Genomic DNA, 11408 nt, shown 5'->3' on the forward strand with positions numbered 1-11408 from the left:
TATATATATATATATATATATATATATATATATCGCATAAAATAGTGAAAACAACTTAGTTCGTTAAAGGAAACGCAATAACAAACTCAACTTTCCTGATATAAGAAATTAATAACACCTCTGTGGGAGTTTATATAACCGACAACCATCACTATGATCCTAAGTTATGATACAACGGCTTACCTCATGTTGCAAGAGGACAATCCTACACCTTGCCATCGATATAGGACCTTGCTCAAGTTAGTGGATCCACTAAATCTCCTTACGTGATCATCTAAAAAATATGACAAGTCAATTCCCATGTTGACTACATGGTTTACATGGAGACTTGAATTAATATGAACTCTCATCTCCACATCGGTGCTCAATACTACTCCCAAAAATGTACTTTATCTCATACTCTTAATAAAACTTCCTTCCTTTGGGTTGAGATAATTTAGTGAACCCATTAGCTTTAAAAAGCTCCTTTTAGAAATCAATGTTCCTCTTTTAGTTCAAAAATCTTTTGGAACTTCTAGTGCCCCTCTTTACTAAAATGTGAAGCATTTATAAACCTCTAGGGAATACTTATTTCCCTTATATCTTTTTAAAAACTGAACTCAAGTCTTGATCTTTACGTAACTTGAAACTTTACCTCTTAGGGAATACTTAGTTCTCTTGTAGTTTTTGAAAGATGACTCAACTCTATACTTGACTTGAACTTTAAGTCTTTAAAACAAAGTGAAAACATTTGTGAAAGACATTCTAAAACTTTACCTTGCCTTGCTTCTTAACTTCTAGACTTGGATCTTAACTTCTTTGACTTTAGTCTTATTTTACTTTAATTGAAGTATGGATTCAAGGTTTAAATTTCAATTATTGGATGTTTTCTAGGTATTTATAATTCATTGGAAGTGATTGAGAATCATTGGAGGATATTAGTGTACCTTCGAAGGACTTAAAAAAATTAAACTACGAAAACTGGATGAAAAATGCCGGTTCGTGCTCACTGCTGGCGCACCATGCCAGCCTCATTTGACTGAGGCTTGGTTTTGGCGCGCCGCACTAGTCCTGGTTGACTGAGGTCAGTTTCTGGGCGTAATGTAGGTGTGCCGCGCATTCCCCAATCCAGGTGAATCTGATGAATTTTCAACTTGTTTTTTTCCCAACTCTCCAAAACTTCCTAGTTCTTTCACTGAATGGTGTGAACCCTTAGTACCATCCAGATCTATTGAGTTTCCTCTCAAATAAATCCAAGGAAACAAGAATCACACCAACAGTGGCTACCAACAATCCAATCAATAAGAAAATGGAACTTTCTTTCAAGATTCCAACGTTTAACATGATAAAATCCATAAATTAGCCGAATCGAATGAAATTGGTGTGTGGGTGAAGTAACCCAACACAAAAGAGGCCACATACCTTGTTAGGGATCACCCCCAACGAAAATCCACGAAGCTAATCTGGGTGTTCTTTAGTCTTCTTCTTCCTTCTTCTCTTTTCTTCTTGCTTTCAAAACCCCAGTCCATTTTCTAAGTGCGTAAATTGAATGGTTCAGTTTAGACTCCAATATGTTTCTCCAAAATGAAATAATTAATTAACTTAAGGAAAAGACCAAAACACCATTACTAAATCCATTTTTGGAACTTTCCCTTCTCAACATCCCATCTTTCGAAGGTCATATCCACTCATACGACCTTGGAAGTTCACAGTCCTGGCATCGTTGAAAATATATTCCAACGAGCTTTCCATCCATATAAAAGAACTCACCCGAAATCCTCTTGACCTTGAAATTATGACTGTTTGAAAATGGAAAAAACTCACTTTTGAAGTCTGGAAATATTCCAGATTTTCCCATTTTTTTCCAAATTTGTTTTTCCTTGTTTTTCTTAGCGAAATTTTTGTCTGTCTAGAATACGAGATGTTACATACAATGAGTGGTGTATATTTCTACCACTAGATTACTAATATTTGTTGGTTTAACACTTTTTTTATTTCATACACATTAATCGATAAAGACGATAGAAAAATAATTTCTCAAGTCTTGGTGTAATTTTTGTGTATGTCTATTGATTTGTGATTGGTGAACTTCATAGACTAAGTCAATCTATTTTATTCTATATAGAAATAATTACATATTCAATAGTAATTTCACAAAAATAGGTAGGGCAACTATACAGAGATAACCTCGACATACAAAGTTAGACATTACAAAGGTGTGAAATTTTTCATGAATTTGTTTTTAACTTTTCCATCAGTGTGAAAATTGAAATAAACTAAAAAATGAAAGAACAAAAGAAAGAAATGAACCAATCAGGTTTTGAAATATATTATGATGAAGTACTATTGTTATGAGTATCAATGTTTATTTTTAAAATAATTGATTTACTAATCGAATTGAACGAATTATTCAGTTTTTAAAATAAAGTCAAAAGTTTAATTTTTAATATAAATTTATAATTGTATTAAATAATTTTTCAAATTTTATAAAAATAAATAAATAAAATGACAGAATCGTACTGAATATATTGAAAGATATTTTTAAAAATATATAGTTTAATTTAAAATATAATCTACATTTGAATGAATTGTGGGTGGTAAATATCATGTATTTGTTTGTGTATTAATAATCATGTAATATATTATATCAACCTGTAACATGTCGTAACTCATAATAGCGAATAAGCTTAGCAACCAAAAATAGTCAATTTTTTAAATAAAAGGAAAAATCTGGAAATCTTCTAATTTTAAAAATGAGTTTTGGTCATTTTAAAATGGCAATAACTTCTAACTCAGGAGGAGTTAGGATCAGTTCTTTTCATTGTTGGAAATCTCCTGGGAATATCATTCCAATAGCTTCGAGTTTGCTCGATTTCAATGTCGTATGAGGGAGATATGTCTTTTGGAAGTTGGGTTGTTGGACTGAGAAAATTCCAATCCGGATTTTTATAAGGGTTAAGTGGATTTTCACCCTATTATTTCCTAATTCGTTTTAAGGGTTTAGTAAAGGTAAAACTAACCCTTAATTCAGTTTTAGAAAAGTTGAATACGCATAGGGTTTGGGAGAAAAGAAAAGAGAAGAGGAAGATCAAGAATCCTTCAAGAATGCTAAGGTTTCGCGAGTGGAATTCGTAGGAGTGATCCCTATCGAGGTATGAGAGATCTTTCCATGTTGGATTCGTTCACCCACACACCAACATGTTGAATTCAACAAGTTTTGAATAGATTGAATGATGAATATTGATGTTCTTGATGAACAACTGTTCAATTCTTGTTGGTTGAGTTGTAGTATGCCATTCATTGTTTTGATTCATGTTTCCAGGTTGCTTTACAAGGCTAAACTATTGGGTATTGAGAAATTTAGTGATCTTAAGTGTTTGGAGAGATATCCATGGAAATTTAGAAGGTTTAGAGTTGAAAATAGGAGAAGAAAAGTCGGAAATCCCGTCTGACAGACCCTGGGGCGCCGCGCCTGCCAGAGCCCCTAAGGACAGGCTCTGTCTAACAGGCTCTGGCGCGTTGCGCCAACCAGATTGCCTCAAACTAGAATTTGTCTGTCAGGCTCTGGCGCTCAGCGCTTCTCAGAGCGCTAAGGTCACCTGGAGACCCTATTCTTTCCATATCTTTTCGTACTAGTTCTTATGTGATGTACCCACATTTCTTGGTTGATTCCAACAATAAAGTAAATCTAAATATCATGAAATAATCCATATACATGAGATCATGATCCTTGAATCCATAATCCATTTCAAAGAAAGTTAAGATCAAAGTCAAGTCTACATGATCCTTGAATCCATAATCCAATTCAAAGAAAGTTAAGATCAAAGACAAGTAAGTTAAGAGTCAAGTCTACATGTTAATAACTTTAACAAACATTTTTAGTCTTTAACAAACATTTTTATTTTTAACTTTGTTTTAAGACTCGAGTTACAAGTTAAGCAAGAGTAAAGAGTTGATTTCGTTCTCAAAAGTTATAAGGGACTAAGTAATCCCTAATAGTTACAAATGTTTTTACACTTAAACAAGTAAAGAGCCTTCGGGCTAGTTTTCAGACAGAAGTAATAGCTTTAAAAAATGAAGCAAGTAGGGAAACTATGATTTGAATAAGAGGTTTTAAAACTAAGCTTTGAGCACTAACCTCAAACCACAGAATCAGTTTTTTTTAAAAACATAAGAGCGAGTATATTTTAGGAGTAGTATTGAGACCCGATGTGGGGATGCGAGTTTCTTTTTAAGTCAAGTATCCGTGAAAACCATGTAGACATCATGGGTAGAAGAGGTTCAATACTTTTTAGGTGAACCCTTTTCACATAATACTTGTGGATCCATTAGGTAGTTCAGGTCCTATACTCTGGCAAGGTTAGGATGGTCGGGCAGCGTGGGCCGAGTAACACTATATCGTCATTATAGCTCTTAAGTGATGGTTTTCAGTTAGAGAAGCTCCCACAAAAGTTATTTTATTTTCATATATATTATTTATTTGTATAGTTGCATAAATCTCAAAGATTTATTGTATCAATACATACATTCAGAGTTTACAACATTTTTTCAGTCAGCTTCTCTTTATATTGCGTTTACTTTTAAATATCATTATATTGAACTGAGTAGTTATAAGTGAGTTGAACAGATCCAAGGTAAGTGTTCCTACTTACTCCTTTTCCAGCTTAAGTGTTTTTAGCATTCCAACTCGCAAACTCGTACATTCAATGTACTGATGTCAGTTGGCCTGCATCGTATTATGATACAGATGCAGGTAACTAGGATCAACATTCGGCTCATCGTTGTTCCACTGAGCAACTTAGAGTTAGTTGGTGAGCCTTTCTTCATTTCGGAGGACATATTTAGCTTTAGCTATTTGTTTAATATTCAGTTGTTAGGATGATTGGGGGTCCTGTCGCAACATCCAACTATATATTAGAGGTTCATAGACAAATGATATTAATATTTCTTAGTCTTTCCTTTCACTTGTAATCGACTAATACATGGGTTGCCACTTTAGCTAATTACTTTCCTTACAGTTAATTCTTGAGATTATATGTTCTGTTAAGTATTCCACAGAGTTAAGTAAGCTAGGCCAATGGTATGCTCAAGGATGGAAATGTCACACCTAGAGAGCACCTCTAGATGTGCCCGGCGCTGTCGTCCTCTCAGCGAACTCAGGCGATCCCTTAGCATTTGTCAAAAAATGTCATCAGTTAAAATTGTGGAAAAATTAAAAACTTTTAATACTATGTGAAATATACTTACACTTCATACATAACAATCATGAAAACACACGTAGCAGTATTCTAAAAGTTGCCTCATGTAAAACCATCTAAAAGTGTGAATATGGACTTTGCCAATAATAGTCAATATCCAATATAGGCCTTAATACAAAAGAATCCAAAGAAAGTAAAATAAATCATAAGTATTCTTAATAACTACTAAAGTCTTCATAAGCTAGAGTACGAAAAGATACAATCCCCGAACATGAGGACCTACCAACACTTGGAGAGAGAGTTCCAAGCTTTTCCAATCGACCTTCTTAATCCTCAATGTCCGGACCCTACATTTGTAGTAATATAAATCATGGGGTTAGTACTCCACCTTGTACTAAATATGGGTATATGCAAATAACATTTAAGGACATTCATGAAAAGGATAATTTCTTAGAAAGCATGCTAAGTCATTAGAAAATCTTCAATGCACGTAGCATAGAACATATACAAGTTACGAATTCCATCAACATAAAACACGACCATAATGAAAGACATATTATCATAGAGTCATAACATTTCATATTCAATAGATCATATAAACATAACATACAAAACACTTACCAATGATCCCATCCCCAACGTACAAGTGCAATGGTCATGTGAAGCCCTATAACCCCACACAACAAAGTAGATAAGATAGGAGATCATAAGTAAAGCTTTGTTTCACATAACTTAACAAATAAGTAGTCATCACCTCATAAATAAATAGACCAATAACAAATTCATTAACGTAACAAAATTTATATAAGAGTAACAACATGTATCATAAGTATCGTACTTTTCACGTTATCATATTACATAGGAAACAATCGCATAGGACTTTTCTTAGAGTCAACTTGTGCAATGTGTAGGTAGAGTCCCATACCCCTACCTATACTAAGTAGACTCTTCAAGTCACCCTAGTCAACATCCATTTACTTGTCTTTCATTTTACTTGAGGGAACAGTTGCCTTAACTAACATTATACCACGTGAGCTAAACATGGAATCCGGTGTCATTAAACCCCACACCAAAAAAAGGTGGTCTACCGGCCAAAGTAGAACTCAACATGACATATCTTTCTAGGAGGATCCACTAGCTAGTATCCTCTGGTGGAAACATAGTTGAAGAACTAGAAGATGTATTAGAGACCCATAGTTCCACATTACATGGCAACATCTATCTCATGAGAGTAATTTTGAACCTGCCTTCCAACTAGGGAGGGGACACCTCTCATATCTTGTTCACTCGGTGCTAAGCTAAAGTCTCTTTTTTATTTAACATTTAAGTAATCATTTATTCATAAATATTATCATAAGTCATAGTAGATTAAATCCTTGTATAAAAATGATCATAAGCTCTTAACATATCATAAATCATCTTTTGTAAACCATACAAGAGAATATCATAAACTTGCATTATCGTATTCTTATCATGCTCTCACAAATTAACATATTCATAGCCCAACTTATATTCATAGCATCATCATACATACTTCACTAGCATTGTAACATAATTTATAGGCTAATATAAACATCATAGAGTAATCACGACTTTAGAAGACTTACCTCTTGCTTTCAAGATCCTTATTCAAGAACTTATATTCAACATACAACAACCATCCAACAACATAGTGAAATACTCAATAGCATAATCAATACTAACTCTTCAACTCATAAACAAGACTAATTCATAAAGTAGAATAAGGGAAAGGGTAATTTAGGAGTTCATTCAAGTCATAGTCCCAATCCTAATGATTACATGTTATCAAGTAGTAGGTATACCCCAGTCAAAACTATCAATTTGATAGGGGACATGCTTCACATGAAATTCAAGCATTACAGATAAAAAATTCGACAATATATGCTAAACCAACCATAGAAAACCAATATTTTTTATCGATAGTCATAGATTTAGAGTTAGGAAGAACACCCATTTTGTAGAGTAAAAACCGTAGAATTGAATTTCTTGAAACTATCTTTGAAAGGAACTCTTGGGGAAAGAGATCCTTAGAGTGAAAAACCCATACCTTATTGACGCTTTATCCACAAAAATTGAATGGAAATCTTGAAATCTTTGTCTTCTTCCTTAAGCTTTTCTTGTTCTTCAATGGAGTTAGAAAAATAGAGCTTTTTGAGAAAGATGAGAGAAATTCGTTTGATCTGATTTGAAGTGTGTAAAAGTGTTCTAAAACTGACCTTCAATCAATATAGTATTCCTATGAAATACCCAAAAGACCTTTCACTTAAATGGGTCTTTTTTTGAAGTTAAATTAACTAAAATTATGACTTTAATGAATCTGGGAAGTGGTTGTGCGTCGCTGGGCCAATTCCCCTTTTTTTCTAAATATTTGGGTCAAGGCAGTGAGCCTCGTGACAGCTCCGCATCGTGAGGATGCCTCCAAATTCTTGAGGTATTGAACCTCGTGTGTTTTGCGCGTCACGCAGTAGCCCCTTGGTTCTTGTCTACGCAAGCTCCTTTGACAGCCTGCTCACCCATGATTAGGTCTTCCCCAAGGACCCTTCGGATGATCCTTGGGATGTTGTTAATTGACGTTTGGACCCTTAGTAATACATATTACTTGTTTGAAGTCTTTTTACAAGTTTTGGACTTCATTTGACACTTCAAAACCTTCACTAAACATAGGAACGTCAACTAGTTCAAATTGGCTAGATTCGGACGTCAAGGTCTTTCTTTGTCATTTTGGCTCTAAACTTTTCTAAATGAGTTTATTACATTAATATAGGTCTAGAAACATCATTTTAACTATTATTAAATAGACGAAGCTCTAGTCCAAGACATGGAACTTCCGTAGTGTTACATTATCCCCCCCCCCCCTTCGGAACATTCATCCTCGAATGACACTAAAATCTCTTTTGGAGGGTAAGGATAGACTCAATACTAGCATCCTAACTAACAACAACATAAAATCATAATGATTCACAACTCATAGGAGTACTTCGAAACTCCTTTCAGTACATATCACAACATTACACATAGCACACAATTCATGATGCAGTACATATAAGAGCTCCATATTCATAACATATAGTGAGGGACTTCCTTTTCAACATTATCATGAGCTCAAAATACATCATGGAGTTACCATGTTATCATTATTCTCAAGGGAACAACAAAATCTCATGAAGACAACATGCATACATATTTCATATAAGTGCAAGAATAGAGTATGAAAGCATTTTCTTAAACTCAAATTGGTGTAACTTTTACCAAATCATGCACCTATTTAGTAACAAGTCAATTTCATATTATTCATTGATTTATTTATTAAGAGGAATGTATAACCTCAAGGAGTAAATAGATGAGGGTAGCGGGACTATATGTCGGCTTCAGCCTCCCATGTTGCACCCTCGACAAGATGGTTCCTCCATAGAACCTTTACAGAGGCAACCTCCTTGTTTCTCAATTTCTTGACTTGTCGATCTAGGATCTAAACCGGAACATCTTCATAGTAGAAGTTCTCATCCACCCCTAAACCTTTAATAGGTAGAATAGAAACCGGGTCGATTATGCATTTCTTGAGCATAGAAACATGAAAAGCCGGATAAGTCGAAGCTAGTTCATTAGGTAGTTTCAGCTCATAGGCAATCTTTCCAACCCGTTGTAAAAACTCAAAAGGACCAACATACTTGGGACTTAACTTCCCCTTTCTACCTAATCTCATCACCTCTTTCATAGGTGAAATATTTAAGTAGACATGATCACCTATTTCAAATTCAAGGTCTCTTCTTTTATCATCGGCATAAGACTTTTGCCAACTATAGGCTATTTTCAATCTATCTCTTATGATTCAAACCTTCTCTATAGCCTCATAGATAATCTCTGGACCAAGGAGTAAGGACTCACCAACCTCAAACCATCCAAAAGGAGATCTACACCTTCTACCATAAATAGCTTCAAAAGTTGTCATGGAGATGCTCGAATGATAGCTATTGTTGTAACAGAACCCAATCAAAGGTAGATAGATGATCATCCAGTTTCCTTTAAAATCAATAACACAGGCTCTTAACATGTCTTCAAGGGTCTGAATGGTACGTTCTACTTGACCATTTGTCTGAGGATGAAAAGCGGTACTAAGTTTCACTTATGTACCTTAACCCTTTTGGAAATATTTTCATAAACGAGAAGTGAATTGGCCACCTCTATCTGAAATGATGGACAAAGGAATCCCATGAAGGAACACAATCTCATTAATATAGATTCTTGCATAATCTTCGGCAGTATAAATAGACTTTACAGGAATAAGTGGGCATCTTTGGTCAACCTATTCACAATAACCCATATCGAATAAATTTGCCTCCGGGTTCGAGGCTACCCAACAACAAAATCCATATTGATGGTTTCCCACTTGCAACTAGGAACATCCATGATTTGGGTTAAGCCACCCGATTTAAGATGCTCAGCTTTAACTTGTTTGCAGTTGGGATAGTTAGTGACAAACTCTTCTATGTCCCTTTTTAAACAATCCCATCAATAGATCTCTCTAAGGTCATGATACATTTTGGTGGCACCCAGATGAATAGAATAACGGGAACCATGGGCTTCTTCTAGAATTCGATTTCTCAAATCCTCAACATCCAGTACATATTATCTCCCTTGGTACCTAAGAACACCATACCCCCCTTGAGGGAATGACTTATTGAGCTTACCAAGTACAGATTCCTTCAACTTCATCAATAGAGGATCAAGATGTTGCTTAGATTTCGCCTCAACAAATAAAGATAACTCAGAATTATGATGGACCATAAAACCACCAATTGGAGAATCTTCTAACTGCACGCCTAAACGAGCTAACCTATAAACATCTTTCACAATTTCATTCTTCTCTTCTTCAACATGAGACACATTACCCATAGTTATACGACTCAAAGCATCCACAACTACATTGGCCTTGCCAGGGTGGTAGAGAACACTCATGTCATAATCCTTCAAAAATTCTAACCATCTTCTCTATCGAAGATTCAAATCCTTTTGTGTAGACATATATTGAAGACTTTTATGGTTAGTAAACACATAAACATGCACACCATACAAGTAGTGTCTCCATATTTTCATAGAAAAACTACAACAGCTAACTCAAGATCATGAGTGGGATAAGTCTTCTCATGAACCGTGAGTTTCCTAGAGGAATAAGCTATCACCTTGCCACATTGCAATAGGACACATCCGAATCAAACTCGAGAAGCATCACAATACACTATAAATCCATTATTACCTTTTGGTAAGGTCAAAACCAAAGCAGAGGTAAGCTTATCTTTCAACTCTTGAAAACCTTTTTCACAAGGTTCCGACCACTCAAATTTCACCTTCTTTTGGGTCAAGGCTGTCAAAGGAGAAGCAATGGACGAAAATCCATCAACAAATCTTCTATAGTACTCGGATAGACCCAAGAAACTCCTAATGTCAGTGGGAGTCAAAGGTCTAGGACAATTTCTAACTGCATGTTCTTCGGATCAACCTCTACGCCCTCACTAGAGATAATATGGCCAAGAAAAAAAACCGACCTCAACCAAAACTCACACTTGCTAAATTTGGCATAAAGTTGTTTTTCCTTGAGGACTTGCAAGGACAACCTCAAATGATTCTCATATTCATTTTCATTTTTGGAGTATATCAACATATCATCACTGAACACAATTACAAATGAGTCGAGGTAATCTCGGAAAAATCTATTCATTAGGTCTATAAACGATGTCGGGGCATTTGTTAACCTAATAGACATAACTAGAAATTCATAGTGACCATATCTATTGGAGAAAGCTATTTTGGGAACATCTTCACCTGTCACCCTAAGTAAGTGATACCATAACCTTAAGTCAATCTTGGAAAAGTAGATACCACCTTGGAGTTGATCAAAGAGATAATCAATCCGAGGAAGAGGATACTTGTTCTTTTTGGTGACCTTATTAAGTTGGCGATAATCAATGCACATTCTAAGGGACCCATCCTTCTTCTTCACAAACAAGGCCGGAGCAACCCATGGAGAAATACTAGGTTGAATAAAACCCTTGTCTAATAAATCTTTGAGTTGGAGCTTCAAATCTTTGAATTCAGCTTGAGCCATTCTATATGGAGGAATTAAAATGGAATTCATATCCAGTAACAAGTCAATGCCAAAGTCAATTTCCCGTTCGAGAGAAAGCCTAGAAGATCATTAGGAAAAAACTCTGG

This window comes from Solanum pennellii, chromosome 8 (assembly GCF_001406875.1).
Source record: "Solanum pennellii chromosome 8, SPENNV200".
In the NCBI taxonomy this organism is placed as follows: domain Eukaryota; kingdom Viridiplantae; phylum Streptophyta; class Magnoliopsida; order Solanales; family Solanaceae; genus Solanum; species Solanum pennellii.